General features: G+C 37.8%; 1 pseudogene; it reads left to right on the top strand.

Moving 5' to 3' along the window:
* The first annotated feature begins 12,822 nt into the window (after positions 1 to 12,822).
* Positions 12,823 to 12,922, top strand: LOC112447175 (uncharacterized; annotated as a pseudogene).
* Positions 12,923 to 16,716: the final 3,794 nt, after the last annotated feature.

Genomic DNA, 16,716 nt, shown 5'->3' with positions numbered 1-16,716 from the left:
GATCCTTGGCCTCCAGAGGAGAAGAATTCAATCCAGGGCCAGAGACGAGGCTTTATCACTCAGAGCTTTTGTGTAATAAAGTTTTATTAAAGTATAAAGGTGATAGAGAAAGCTTCTGACATAGACATCAGAAGAGGGTAGAAAGAGTACCCCGAATTGATGCTTTTGAACTGTGGTGTTGGAGAAGATTCTTGAGAGTCCCTTAGACTGCAAGGAGATCCAATCAGTCAATCCTAAAGGAGACCAGTCCTGGGTGTTCATTGGAAGGACTGATGTTGAAGCTGAAACTCCAATATTTTGGCCACCTGATGTGAAGAACTGACTCATTGGAAAAGACACTGATGTTGGGAAAGATTGAAGGCAGGAGGAGAAGGGGACAACAGAGGATGAGATGGTTGGATGGCATCACTGACTTGATGGACATGAGTTTGAGCAAACTCTGGGAGCATGTGATGGACAGGGAAGTGTTGGGAACCACATTAGGCATTACTGACAAAATGGAGGCATGGCCTCAACCCCCTCTCCTCATTTCACAGGCATGGTCCCAGGATGAGGGAGTTAGGTCTTGTGTTTCTGACTTGTTCTTTCATTTCTTCAGTTAAGTTGGCTGGAAAGAGTGTTAAGGTGCTTATTGTTCTTGAGAGAAGCATGAGAAAGCACAAAGCCTTCTGCAGTTGTGCCCAGAAAATAATCTATAAAGTAACCACTGACATTTGTTCAAGGATCTTTACAAAGAATGTTCCAGAATGAGTATGTCGGCCACAGCTTGAGGCCATGAGAAGGATTGTTATCTGAGACCTGTTGTGAGGGGAATGTTTATGGTGAGAGAAGTTTGCTGAGCTTAGGGTTTAGGAATAATTAAGAATAGCTAGAAGCCTTTTTAGGAGATAGTGATCTTAAGATGCTAGGGGCAAACAGGATTTTAAAAAGATAAGAAATAAACTGAGGAATGTAGCATGAGTTACAATGTAATCACAAGTTAAGTATAGGACACATAAGAGGAAGTAGATAATAGATAGTAAAGCCAATTCTGAGAGAATCCCTGAAGCAGGAACTCTGGTTGTAGGGCAACAATGATTTCTGGAGACAATAAATCTGGGTGGGGGAAACTAAAAATGTCAAACCTCTGACCTAATGCTTTTGTCAAAGTATAAAAGAAAACCCGAAGCTTGAAAGAAACATGTAGTCCCGTACCTCGAGTCAGAGGCTACATCATTGTCTGCCGACATGGCTCACCCCTTCAGGCTGATTCCCTGGCTGCTGGAGCTGGACTCCGGCAGGGAAGCCTGGTGTGCTGCAGTCCCTAGGGTGGCAAAGAGTCGGACATGACTGAGTGACTATACTAAACGGAACTGAGTGTGTATCTGTTAACTGGAGAAAGAAATGGCAACCCACTGCAATTTTCTTGCTTGGAAAATTTCATAGACAGAGGAGCCCAGTGGGCTATATAGTCCATGGGGTTGCAAAGAGTCATAGATGACTGAGTGACTGAGTATGAGTGACTGAGTCTTAATCCGATACATGATTTAATTTATTCTTCCAATTTGGTAACCATAAGTTTGGCTTCTATGTGCATGAGTCTATTTCTGTTTTGTAAAGTTCATCTGCATCATCTTTTTAGATTCCATATATAAGTGATTTCATATGATATTTGTCTTTCTCTCTCTGACTCACTTAATATGATAATCTTCAGGCCCACCCATGTTGCTGCAAATGGCATTTCATTCTTTTTTGTGGCTGAGTAATATTCCATTGTATATATGTACCACATCTTCTTTATCCATTCATCTATTGATGGACACTTAGGTTGTTTCCATGTCTTGGCTATTGTAAATAGTGCTGCTATGAACCTTGGTGTGCATGTATCTTTTTGAATGAGAGTTTTTATTTTTTAGAGATATATGCCCAGGACTGGGATTGCTGGATCATATGGTAGTTCTATTTTTAGTTTTTCAGTTCAGTTCAGTTCAGTCGCTCAGTCGTGTCTGACTCTTTGCGACCCCATGAATCGCAGCACGCCAGGCCTCCCTGTCCATCACCAACTCACGGAGTTCACTCAGACTCATGTCTATTGAGTCAGTGATCGCCATCCAGCCATCTCATTCTCTGTCATCCCCTTCTCCTCTTGCCCCCAATCCCTCCCAGCATCAGAGTCTTTTCCAATGAGTCAACTCTTCGCGTGAGGTGGCCAAAGTACTGGAGTTTCAGCTTTAGCATCATTCCTTCCAAAGAAATCCCAGGGCTGATCTCCTTCAGAATGGACTGGTTGGATCTCCTTGCAGTCCAAGGGATTCTCAAGAGTCTTCTCCAACATCACAGTCCAAAAGCATCAATTCTTCAGCGCTCAGCTTTCTTCACAGTCCAACTCTCACATCCATACACGACCACAGGAAAAACCATAGCCTTGACTAGACAGACTTTGTTGGCAAAGTAATGTCTCTGCTTTTCAATATGATTAGTTTTTCAAGGAACCTCCATATTGTCCTCCACGGAGGCTGCACCAATTTACATTCCCACTCACTATGTAGAGGTCTTCCTTTGTGGCTCAGTGGTAAAGAATCCGCCTACTACTGCAAGAAATGTGGGTCTGATCCCTAAGTCAAGAAGATCTCCTGGAGAAAGAAATGGTAATCCACTCCAGTATTCTTGCTTGGGAAATCCCATGAACAGAGGAGACTGGCGGGTTACATCCATAGGGTCACAAAAGTGTTGGACATGACTTAGTGACTGAGCAGGGACAACAATTATATATATATATATATATATATATATATATATATATATATATAAAATTGGGGAAGGCAATGGCACCCCACTCCAGTACTCTTGCCTGGAAAATCCCATGGATGGAGGAGCCTGGTAGGCTGCAGTCCATGCGGTTGCTAAGAGTCGGATGCGACTGAGCGACTTCACTTTCACTTTTCACTTTCACGCAATGGAAAAGGAAATGGCAACCCACTCCAGTGTTCTTGCCTGGAGAATCCCAGGGACGGGGGAGCCTGGTGGGCTGCTGTCTATGGGATCCCACAGAGTCGGACACGACTGAAGTGACTTAGCAGCAGCATATGTATAATAGTGCTTCATAGTATGGTTTACTGTGGTACATGTTGCATTGGATAATGCCTGGAAAATTTTTCAAATACTCATTGCATTTTTGTATTATTATTAATAATGGCAATTATGATACCCTCACAGACTTATTTGAGAACACACTGTTGACCTTTAGGCTATGAGTTCTCTGCTTGGATTTACAGAACTACAACCCAGTTATCCTGATCCGACTGGATGATGCTGAAATTATACCAAGTGACTTGGGTCAAACCGCACTTTCCCACTGAAATTTAATTTGCTTATTATCGTTCAAGCATAATCAGGAACTTGGATTAGATTAAGGTGGGAACTAGTTTGGAAGCCATTCAAAAGCCTGTAAGACTCCAAAAAGAATGAAAATAAATGATTGAATTTGAAAATTGTCATATAAAAACTACTGCTGCTTTTCAGTGCATTCTTATCTCTCATAAAAATACTTATATCTGGGGAATCCATTCATGCCTCTCTAAAGAAATATTTCTAAGAGTAGTAATAAATATGCAAAGTATTTTACGTGAGTACTATGTTGAAGATATAGCAAAATGAACTTTAATTTAAATGGTGCTGATTCTCTTTCTTAATGTTGTCTGGGCATCTTGCCACTATATTTCCCATTGTGATAATAATATAGCTAATGAAATAATTATTTGTATGAACAACCATCCTCCACTGATTTTTCCATCTGCTTTATTTTTATTGTGTCATATGATTATATAATAATCATCCTGATTATTTTGTTTCTCAATGGTATTTTCAATAAAATTTCAGTCAAAGGAATTGATTATAGCTGTTGGCATTAAAATAGAAATGAAATCATTGTCTACAAATAGACATCACCTAGGTCTTTGAAAAAATTAGTTTAAAGTAAGTATATTAATATAATGAACGTTAAGTTGAATTTAATTCCTTGTATAGTTGTATGTGAATTGAGATTAAAAAAAAAATTATATACGTAATATTCAGTCTAGGAATGGAAAAACCTATTTTAGACACCCCAAAAATTAAACAAAAGGCAACTGAGAATGCATGATTTAGCAAGGATGAAATATTAATCAGTGATTTCATTTGACAAGAAACTCCTGGTCTTTTGAAACTGTAACATAAAATGCAGACATTTGTGACCTAACTAGGCCTTTTTAATGATTGACTCCACCAATAGCAAATAATAATTTTGTTTTTAAGTAAACTATCACTCATTTTCTTTTTTCTTTAAAGTGAAAGTCGATTATCTAATAGAGAAAGATTAGATTGCAGTACATTCTTTCCCTGTGAATTAGTGATTTTGTGTAAGTCACAGAGCCTGACACAGGGATACACTCTTGATGTATTGAATTACTGTGATGTGGGTTAGAGAAGACTCTTGAGAGTGATCCAACCAGTCCATCCTAAGGGAGATCAGTCCTGAGTGTTCATTGGAAGGACTGGTGTTGAAACTGAAACTCCAATATTTTGGCCACCAGATGCGAAGAGCTGACTCACTGGAAAAGACCCTAATGGCGGGAAAGATTGAAGGCAGGAGGAGAAGGGGATGACAGAGGATGAGATGGTTGGATGGCATCATTGACTCATTGGACGTGAGTTTGGGTAAACTCTGGGATTTGGTGATGGACAGGGAGGCCTGGCGTTCTGTGGTCCATGGGGTTGTAAAGAGTCGGACACGACTGAGTGACTGAACTGAACTGAACTGATCTACACATCTGTATGAATCATACATTTTGATAGTTATGCTGGCAAAGATTTATAAATTTTCCCATTATTGTCTTTCTCAGTCATCCCGCCATTACTCTTATCACTGATGGAAATGGACAAAACCATTATAAAGGGATTATCTGGCGTGCATGTGTGCTAAGTTGCTTCAGTTGTGTCAGACTCTTTGCAACCCCATGGACTGTAGCCTGTTAGACTCCTCTGTCCATGGAATTCTCCAGGCAAGAATACTGGAGTGGTTGCCATGCCTTCCTCCAGGGGATCAAACTTGAGTATTTTATGTCTCCTGCATTGTCAGGTGGGTTCTTTACTACTAGGGCCACGTGAGAAGCTCACAAAGTGATGATAAAGTGAAAGTTTTAGTCACTTAGTTGTCCAGCTCTTTGCGACCTCATGGACTGTAGTCCGCCAGGCTCCTCTGTCCATGGAAATCTCCAGGCAGAAATACTGGAATGGGTTGCTATTCCATTCTCCAGGGGATAATATTCCCAACCCAGAGACTGAACCCGGGTCTTCTGTATTGCAGGCAGAATCTTTACCATTTGAGTCACCAGGGAAGCCCAGTTTGATGTAAATAAACCTGAAGAAGATTTTTTTTTTTCCACCACAACATTGTTTCCGGTAGCAGGAATCTAGATGCAGATTCTGAGTTAATCATTCAGGTAATGAATAAATATAATCAAGTGGAGGGTTTCCCTGGTAGCTCAGATGGTAAAGAATCTGCCTGCAATGCAGAAGACCCAGGTTTGATCCCTGGGTCGGGACGAGCCCCTGGAGAAGGAAATGGCAACCCACTCCAGTATTCTTGCCTGAAAAATCCCATGGACAGAGGAGCCTGGCAGGCTACAGTCCATGGACTCGCAAAGAGTCGGACATGACTGAGGGACTAACACACACAGTAAAAAACTAGATAAATACACAGGAAGAGGAATAGATATTTTAGAAGCAGATTGAGTAAAAACAGAAAGAGATTACTAGAAGTATGTGTGCTCAGTCACTTCAATCAATGCATTCTCAGTCACTTCAGTAGTGTCTGACTCTTTGCAACCCCATGGACTGTAGCCCACCAGGCTCCTCTGTCCATGGGATTCTCCAGGCGAGAATACTGGAGTGGGTTGCCACGCCCTCCTCCAGGATGCTGCAAGTATACATGTAACTTATATTTAGTACGACATACACTCTTGTTTGACCCAAAATAACACTACATATTATTTGCCAAGGATAAATATCTACTTGAAGAAATTTATTAAACTTGTTACAGTAGATGTGTATGTAGTAAAATAAATGGTTGATTTTTTAAAATTTTTATGTATGCATGTCTGTATGTATTTGCCAAAGTTTAGTTGTAGAAAGGGTGAGAGATGTGCTCTGAAGAGCATGCCTTAATGAAACCAGAGCCTCTTCTATATGCTTAGTTTTAAATCCGAGTTATGTTATACTTGAGTTATGCTAATGAGTTTTTATTTTTAGAAACACTAATTGATTCTTTTTAAAATCTCCTTGACACTTTCTGTAATTTTGCCTTTCTTTCCGAAGTTTTCCAAAAATTTCTTTTATTTTTATATGTAGTTATTATAGCTTTATATTTTCAATAACCTATGTCCATTTGGTCCAGTACTTGATGTTTTCACCTCCCTGTTTCTTCCGGCTGTCATTTCTGTTTATTCTCAAATGTTCTCGTTTTCCTCTATACAGAGTATCTTTGACCTGGTGTTGACCATTTCAAAATCTATTTGTATAGGTCTTGCCTAACCATGTCCACTGTGCTCCTAAAGGCCTTGGTAGTCCAGGGTCTTTAAAACAATCTGATGTCTTGTGCCTCTTTGACCTTCCAGAACATGTGGACACCAGCTGTAAAGTTGCATGATGGCGGGTGTAATTTCAGCTCTTACTTGCACTGAGGGTTTATTACTTTGGATTACTACTTCATTTTGTGGTGAGTTGAATCCTCAGCATGAGCTCTGGGTTTTGATTTATACGCCTTTTATTATGGGAGGTAATCAGAACCAGAAATGCAATTTACAGAGACTTGATAAGAAAAACAGTTGTGTTCCATTTCCTCTTGAGTTTTGACCTTAGTATATTTTGACCTCAGTGTGTATTTCAGACATTTTGTGCTTAGATTAAAAAAAAAATTATCCAGAATTTTCATTTTCAGCACTAAGATGGATCTTAGCAGAAGAAAATCATTAGCAAAAATTAGGAGCCTCTAATTTTAAGCTTTAGCTTTTCTGGGACTTACTTCTATTGGTATTGTTAAATATGTTTGCAATAATTTCCTAAAATGAATATCAATTATCTCAATATTATCTTATGTTGAGATAATGATTGTTCATGTTTTATTATATGACATGTATTATTTATTACATCAAATATGTCTATATAGGAAAAGATCTTTTCTTGAAATTTCTATTCTTTTAAATAGCTTTATTTTAAAATTTCTGTTTCAGAGCTGTTCTCTTTAAATTACTGTAACTTTATAGTAGTTTAATATATATTTAGTCAAGATCTTCTTGTAGTCTTTTGTCAATACTTGTTTCTGTACTTATGCACTAATTTTTCCCTATAAAATTTAAAATTAGCTGTCAGAATTTCATAAAAATATAACTGAAGTTAAATTAAGATTTTTAAATTAATTTCTAGAGAAATATTACTTTGTAATATTGATTAGTTGATTTTTGTATGATTGTTGTCCCACATTTAACATTTTAGAATATCTTAGTTTAGCATTATTAAGAATAATGCTTGCTATGGGCAATTTTGTTCATGTTTTTTGGGAAATATATCTATGAATTTTCTTGTGTATAAATAGATATAGGCTTGCTGAATCATTTGGTATATGTAAAACTTTAGTAGATACTACCAAACTGTTTTCCAAAGTGGTTAAAGACATGTATTCCTCATCAGCATTTTATGAGTTTCAGTTGTTTTAGATTTCACTAATACGTGGTATTGTCTATTTTTTCACAGTAGTTATCCTGGTGAGTATGTAATGGTTTGTGTTTTGTAGTTCTATGATGAAAAGGAAAATTGTGCACCTTCTTTTATGCTTGTCATTTGAATATCATTTTGTGTGAAGGGACTGGTGAATAATCTTATCAATGGGGTGAGACTTACATCTCCATGTGACGAACTTTTCATACATTCTGATAAAATTCTTTTGTCATATATATATATATATATCCCCACTATTTGGGATTTTTTTTTACCATATTAATAGCATCTTTTTTATTCTCAGAAGTTATTAACATTAATCACAACAAACAGTGGAAAATTCTTAAAGAGATGGGAATACCAGACAAGTTTACCTGTCTCATGAAAAACCTGTATGTGGGTCAAGGAGCAATAGTTAGAATCAGAAATGTAACAACTGACTGGTTCAAAATTGGGAAAAGAGTACGATAAGACTGTATATTGATTGTCACTTGCTTATTTAACTTCTGTGCAAAGTTATTGTTGTTTAGTTGCTAAGTTGTGTCTGACTCTTCGTGATCCCATGGACTATAGCCCACCAGACTTCTCTTTCCATGGGACTTCCCAGGCAAAAATACTGGAGTGGGTTGAAATTTTCTTCTTTGAATGATCTTCCTGATCCAGGGATGGGAACCCATGTCTCCTGTGTCTCCTGCACTGGCAGTTGGATTCTTTACCACTGAACCATCAGGGAAGCCCTCTATGCAGAGTATGTCATGTGAAATGCTGGGGTGGATGAATCAGAAGCTGGAATCAAGATTGCTGGGAGAAATATCAACAACCTCAGATATGCAGATAATGCCACTCTAATGGCAGATAGTGAAGAGGAGCTAAAGAGCTTCTTAACGAGGGTGAAAGAGGAGAGTGAAAATGCTAGCTTGAGACTAAACATTCAAAAAAGACCTAAGATCGTGGCATCTAGTCCCATTATTTCATGGCAAATAGAGGGGGAAAAAGTAGAAACAGTGACAGATTTTTATTTTCTCCAAAATCACTGCAGACAGTGACTACAGCCATGAAATTCAAAGACACTTGCTCCTTGGAAGGAAAGCTATGACAAACCTAGACAGTGTATTAAAAAGCAGAGACATCACTTTGCTGACAAAGGTCTGTATAGTCAAAGCTATGGTTTTTCCAGTAGTCATGTAAGGATGTGAAAGACGGACCATAAAGAAGGCTGAACACTGAAGAATTGATGCTTTAACTGCAAGGAGATCAAACCGGTCAATCATAAAGGAAATCAATCCTGAATATTCACTGGAAGGACTGATGCTGAAGCTGAAACTCCAATACTTTGGCTACCTGATGTGAAGAGCTGACTCACTGGAAAAGACCCTGATGTGAGGAAAAATTGAAGGCAAAAGGAGAAGGGGGTGGCAGAGGATGAGATGGTTAGAAAGCATCACCAACTCAATAGAGATGAATTTGAGAAAATTTGGGGAGATAGTGGAGGACAGAGGAGCCTGGTGTGCTGCAGGCCATGGGATCACAAAGAGTTGGAAATGAGTTAGCAACTGAAAAACAACAAAAAAAAAACTGAATGTGAGTTTTTATCATGAATGTGAGTTGAATATTAGCAAATACTTCATTATCTCTCAAGATGAGAATGATTTTCTTTTCCCTCTTGTTAGTGATGGGTTTAGCCACCAAGTTGTGTCCGACTCTTGTGACCCCATGGACTGTAGCTGCCTCGCTCCTCTGTCCATGGGGTTCTCCAGGCAAGAATACTGGAATGGGTTGCCATTTCCTTCTTCAGGGGATCTTCCTGACTTGGGTACTGAACCCAGGTCTCCTGCATTGCAGGCAGATTCTTTACCTACTGAGCTACGAAGGAAGCCCTTTCCCCTGTGTATCTGATAACCATTCGACTTTTCCAATTTAAACATCAACTTACATCCCCATAATAAAAATAATTTATGCATGATGTATTACATAAGTTTTTTCCAGTTGTAGTAAACAAATATATAAATTGCACAAATTTATATTTTGGCAGAACTATCTTCCTGTGAAAACATGAACGCAAACCAACGACCATAGTCATTAGTCCCCCAAATTCCTCATGCCTGTGTATGAGCTGTTGCTTCAGTTGGGTCCAACTCTGCGACCCTATGGACCATAGCCCCCCAGTCTCCTGTGTACATGGGATTCTTCAGGCAAGAATAGTGGAGTGGGTTGCCATGCCCTCTTCCAGGGGACATTTCTGGCCCAGGGACCAAACCTGTGTCACTTAAGTCTCCTGCATTGGCAGGCAGGTTCTTTACCACTTAGTACCACCTGGGAAGCCTGAATTCCTCGTCCCTTTTAGTAACTATTTTCCCCATGCTTCCCAGTCACATCCTGTCTTCAGACAACCATTAACATACTTTTTGTCACTATATAGTCTCTAAAATTTCATTTAAGTGATATCATACACTGTGCATTTTTTGGTCTAGTTTTCTGTTTCCCTTGGATATTTACTTTGAGATTCATCTATGCTCTTACAGTTACTGATAGTTCATTTTTCTATATTACTAAGTCTTATGAATGTGCCATAACATGTTTATTGTTTAATCAGTTGAAAGACCTGAGTTATTTTCAAATTTAGGCTATTAAAAACAGTCTACCTTAAAGTGTCATATATCATATCATATTATAAATATCATAAGAACCTTGAAATATTTTACTTCTTTCTTTTCTCTCTCAGCCTTTCTGTAATTGTTTTCATATATAATCTACATTGACTTCATTGTTTTTATTTCTGCTTAAAGGTCAACATTGGAAAAAGAGACTTGAAAATTCATATTTCCATCTAGAGTAATTTTTTTCTTCCTAAAGAATTCCTTTGCTATTGCTGGTAGAAAAAGAATCTATTTCTCCTTTGTTTAAAAAAAGTTTTTCACTGGTATTGAATTGTAGTTTTCATTGTTTGTCCTTTAATACTTTCTTTAAAGATAACTGGCCACTGTCTTCTTGCTTGGATAGTTTCCGACAAGAAATCTTTCTTATTATGTAGTGTACCTTAATGTATCTTTTTTCTCTCGCTGGTTTTAAAATATTTTCTCTTGTTTACTGCTTTTGAGAAGTCTGCTTATCATGTACTTTGATGTAATCTTATTCCTGTTTCTTGTTTTTAGGGTTATTAATTCATGTAAAGAAATATCTTAAGTGAATTTGGTAAATTCATTGTCGCTTATAAATAACTGAGAAATTAATCTAATAATAGTTTGCAAAAAATTCTTCCTTGGAAGTTATAGCTAATATCCTAGAATTGACAATGTAAGCTAATAGGAGGAAATAATTCCAAATATAAGCTTTTCACTGTACGTTTAGTTTCAAATATAAGCTTTACACTGTCCATTAATGAGACTGCACTGTGCCTCAAAATAGTCTACATAAAAAGGAAGAATTTGTTACATATGTGTTATTAAAAGGGGAAGGAAATAGTCTGAAACATTCTGAAAGCTGCTGATGTTTAAAAGCAGAGTTGTTCTATTCATGTATGTATGTGTGCGTTAGAAATAATCCACGGTAGTATTTTCCAAAACAAAAAAGGCTGATTTATGAACAAATAAAGATTATAGAAAACATAATTCCTCAAGTCCCTGTAACTTTCTTCTAAGGTCTTGTGAATGTCAATCCACTGAAGTGTGTTCTGGCTGTGTTTCCATTAATTATCACCTTCATTAGTCATTCAGCACACAATGATTGCAGCCACTCTGATATGAACAATAGTCAGTGTTGTAAGGCAAATGCCATTAAGCATCATCTTTTTCAAGTCTAAAAATAAAATCAAAAAGCAGCCGGTTTTGAATCTGTGAGTTTCCTAAATTCTTGATTCCTTGGAAATCATTCTAATGTCCTAAGAATAATCCTAATGTCCTAAGGATAATTGCTTTTTTTCAAGAGTAATGAATCAGAGGTGTAACATATTCTAGATTTGACTGGTTTCTGTTAAATAAATATTAAATTTTTAGGGCAAATCTCACGTGGAAATAGTATATGATCCTTTTTTATATCATTAAGTTTGATTTCATAATATTTTGTTTAGAATATTTGTGTCTATGTTCATGAGAGATATTGATCTGCAGTTTAGTTTTCTCCTTCCAGTTTTATTGTGATATAGTCAACATACAGCACCGTATAAGTTTAAGATGTAAAGAATAAGGATTTGACTTGCATAAACCATGAAATGATTACCACAATAAGTTTAGTGAACATCCATCATCTTATATAGTGTGTGTGCTCAGTAGTGTCCAACTCTTTGAGACCCCATGGACTGTAGTCCACCACTCCTCGATCCATGGGATTCTCTAGGCAAGAATACTGGAGTGGGTTGCCATTTCCTCCTCTAGGGGATCTTCCCGACTTAGGGATCCAAACCACATCTCTTATGTTTCCTGCTTTGGAGGCAGGTTCTTTACCACTAGTACAACTGGGTTACAAATTGTCCAGGCAATAATACTCGAGTGGATTGTCATTTCCTATGCCAGGGGATGTTCCTGACTCAGGGATTGAACCTGAGTGTTTCTTGGGTCTCCTGCATTGGCAGGTGGATTCTTTACCACTGCACCACCTGGAATCCTACACATCTTAAAATATAGGTGCTCAACTTTAAAATTTTTTGAACAGTTTGATTACTTTTTTTATAAGTATGGAGTCACACTGTTTTTCTAAGCTCTTTGTAAACAGGCTTAAGCAGGAGGAAAAGGTGAAAGTAAAATGTTGGGAGAAAACTTCCAACATGTTTCTAAAGTTAGTTCTAATTACTTCACTGCCCCCATTTTTATTTTTCACTTTCTTCTAAAAACCTGCCTTGTTTTGTCTGCACATGTTGAAACTAGGGTGCCTTTGTGGTTCTGTCTGAAAGTACATATCCTTCCTACTGTTTTTTTTTCTTCCTTTTCTGCATTTCTTGGTGTCTCTTGCTCTTTCTCAATTCACAAGTCTGATATCATATATATTTTATATAAATAGACAAGACTCTGCAGTCAACGGCATACTCCAATTTATCTCATGGTTACATGTTTGTTTTAGCCATTACATCCTTCAACTTGGGAATCAAAAGAAAGGGCAGTGCTCACCTTGGAAGCACATATGCCAAAATTAGAATCATACAGAGATTAGCAGGTCCTCTGCAAAGATGAGGTAAATTTGTGATACATTTCATATTTTCCCACCTGTATGAAAAGATGCATCATACATCATTAGGGAATTGGAAAATTTAAAAAAAAAATGAGATTGTTTCCAAGACATATACATTAGAATAACTAAAATCCAAAACACTGCAACATCAAATGCTGGCAAGAATGTGGAGCAACAGAGAAAATACAAGCATACTGGTGGGAATGCAAAATGGTACAACCCCCTTGAAAGACTGGCAGTTTTTTCTAAAAAATAAACATATTCCTACCATAAGACCAGAAATCACCTTCCTTGGTATTTACCCAAATGAATGGAAAGCTTATGCCAAGATAGAAACCTGCACATGGATATTTATAACAGTTTTAGTCATAGAACTTCAGTAGGTGAGTGGATCAACTGGTCCATCCAGGCAATGGAGTATTATTCAGTGAGCTATCAAGGCATGGCACAACACAGAGGAAACTTAAATGCGTATTAGTAAGTGAAAGAAGCCAGTCTTAAAAGACCACATAGGACAATGAATCCAGCTGTAAGACATTCTAGAAAAGACAAAACTATAGAGATAGCTAAAAAACATATAAAATAAAAAGATCAATGGCTGCCAGGGGCTAGAGGGGAGGAAGGGATAAGTCAGTGGAACACAGGGGATTTTTAGAGCAATGAAACTATCCTGTAGAATACATGCCACTACATGCATAAAAATCCACACAACATATAACACCAAGAATGGTACAAACGAACTTATTGGAAAACAGAAATAGACTCACAGCTGTAGGAAACAAATTACGGTTACCAGAAGGGAAAGGAGGCCAGGAGGGGTACAGGGAGATTGGAGTTAACACATACATGCTTTTATATACAAAATATATAACTAATAAGGACTTTACTGTGTAGCACAGGGAACTCTACTCAGTATTCTGTGATGATCTGTATGGGAAAAATCTAAAAAAGAGTGAATATGTGTATATATATATAAAACTGAATCACTGTGCTGTACACTGGACGCTTAACACAACATTGTAAATCAACTACAATCTGATAAAATTTTAAAAAAGAGTGAACCCTAATGGAATCTACAGGCTTTGAATGATGGTTATTGTTCTATTCATTGACTCTAAAACGGTGACATAACAGATTGAGCCCTCTCTTCATGGAGTTCTGATCCTAGTGGAAGACTGAGCCCATAAGATATGTAATAAAAAATTAAATGAAGTGCCTAGTTTATATTTTATATTCCCTTCTTTGTGCAAACAATTTTTTCTTGTTCTCTCTCTTCTTTGCACTCATACAAATGCATACACAGAAATTCACACATTAACACATACACACACAGCTGTGCATGTACCTGCGGACCTGGTTGAAGGACCTCAGAAGAATAATGATATCTAGGGATACAACCTCTGCTGCTTTATGCCATGATTAATTCCCTTCTGAGTGACTTATTTTCCCTTGAGATTCTTTGGAATGTATTGATCCTTGGAAAATAGGTGTTTTATAATAGACGAGAGTAAGAACAGGGGCATATAAATTGGAAAGGTGACTGGGTGACTATTTTCTATGACCTGGTCTAACTTTGAAAATGTAACCCTCAATTGGGTAAGTCTCAGACAAGAGTATTATTCCAATACATTTTTAACATTACAACTCTGTTTAAAGTACACCCTGTTCTTCAAGGGATAAACTTTAAGCTCTTTGTCATTTGTGAACATGACTCTGAACAGTAATACTAACAAAATCAATAAACTTTAATTCCTTAACAGTACAAACTGTTATAATGCTAAGTGGAATAATTTATGTTCTTCTTTACTTTGAGTTTTTTAATGAATTAGTTTTTTGAAGGCCTGTGATGTTATATAATGAGACATGTCAGAAATCTTGAAAAATCTCATAATTAGAGCAAATCTACAAGAAAATGCTTTCTCCATCTATGCAGATACTGTGTCCTTCCATGGTGGACTGGTGAGGTGTTAAGTCCCCAGCCTGAGGAGCAAGATGGTGATGAAGGGGGACGAGAAACCCTGTTCTCTACTCCACTTTCTCTCCACCAAGATATAGTCTCCACCAGCCATGGCCTGTCAGCTGTTTCCACTGGGGAGTGACCTAGCCAGATTGAGCAGAATCACCATGATGCACCCCCTGCTTTTCCACTAGAAAACCAGTCTTATGTGCCAGGCTCAGTTTTCTTGAGGGTTAAGGCTGAGGATGGGCTTCCCTGGTGGCTCAGATGGTAAAGAATCTGCCTGCAGTGAGGGAGACCCAGGTTCGATCCCTGTATTGGGAAGATCCCCTGGAGAGAGAATGGCTGCCCACTCCAATATTCTTGCCTGGAGAATCCCATGGACAGAGGAGCCTGGCGGGCTACAGTCTATGAGGTCGAAGAGAGTCAGACATGAGTCAGCAACTAAAAAAAAGGGCCGAGGATATTCAATCGTATACCTTGTTTTTAGTAAATGTAAATTGATCCTATAAACAAATAAAAAATAAATAAGTACATAAATAAGTAAATAAGTAAGAATGAAAAAGTCCTCTTAATTCTAATTTTATTTCCACCTTTTCTCCAAATCTCCCTTTGAGCTCCATTCCAATGGTCATCCTGTTTATATTTTTACAATAAATTATTCTTTATTGAATATAAAGAATATAATGGTGTGCTCACTCAGCTATGTCTGTCTCTTTCTGACCCTTTTGGACTGTAGCCTGTCAGGCTCTTCTGTCAAAGGGATTTTTCAGGCAAGAGTACTGAATTGGGTTGCCATTTCCTCTTCCAGGGGATCTTCTTGACCCAGGGATAAAACCTGTGTCTCTTGCATTGGCAGACAGATTCTTTACCACTGAGCCACTGGGGCAGCCCAGATATAGTGGTAGTATCCATAAAATCCTAGCATTCCTGGTTAAACAAAATATGACCATATATTGACAATTTTATTTTTACCCCTTCCCCAAAGAAAATGGCATTGTACAAATAAATGTAGCAATAATAGCAGAATATTTTTTAAATGCCAAAATCACTAATTTCACAAGCAAGTTAGGGTGGAAGCGTTACTGGAAAATAAGATGGAGTTAGATTGGATGTTTCATCTCTATCCAGTTCTCAGTTGATCGTCTCTTTTTCTGTTACCACAGTCTTCCTAATCAACAGAAGTTCCTGCTAGTGTGATTCAGATTTGAGGAAATCAATTTTTCTTTTTAACATGAAGGTCACAGAATGATTTAAAAATCCATTCACCTGTTTAACAGCTTCTCTCTTACTTGGCTGGAAAAACAGTTGGAGAGCCACCTGGCTTTTCCTCAAAGCATCGTAAGGCAGCATGCTCCATGGAGAACAAAAGTGAGTATTCTGTTTTAAATCAAACATCCAGACATTTTCTCACCCAGTAAAAGAAGTTGAAGATTGATTGTTTATTAGTCTCCTAGGGCCATGTTCATAAATTTGCACAAACTGGTGACATGAAACAATAGTAATGGAATCCATCAATTCTGGGATCTAGAAGTTTGGAATCAAGGAGCCATCAAGATGAGGTTCCTCTAAAGGCTTTAAGGGAGAGGCTTTGCTTACCTCTTCTGGGCTTCTAGTGGTTGCTGGCAGGTCTTGGTATCCCTGGCTTTAGCTGTACCACTTTACTCCCCGCCTCTGTCTTCACATGGCCGTCTTCCTCTGTGACTGTATACTCCCTGACTTTTCTTTGAGGGACACTGACCCACACTAATCTAGTATGCCTTGACTATAACTTAAATAATTACATCTGTAAAGACCTTACTTACAAATAAGGTGACATTCTGAGGTTATGAGTAGACATGAATTATGGAGGGACAGTATTATTGGAG

Source organism: Bos taurus, chromosome 6, assembly GCF_002263795.3.
Source record: "Bos taurus isolate L1 Dominette 01449 registration number 42190680 breed Hereford chromosome 6, ARS-UCD2.0, whole genome shotgun sequence".
Taxonomy (NCBI): Eukaryota; Metazoa; Chordata; class Mammalia; order Artiodactyla; family Bovidae; genus Bos; species Bos taurus.
The sequence above is the reverse complement of the archived record's forward strand: the minus strand, read 5'-3'. Positions and strand labels throughout refer to the sequence as shown.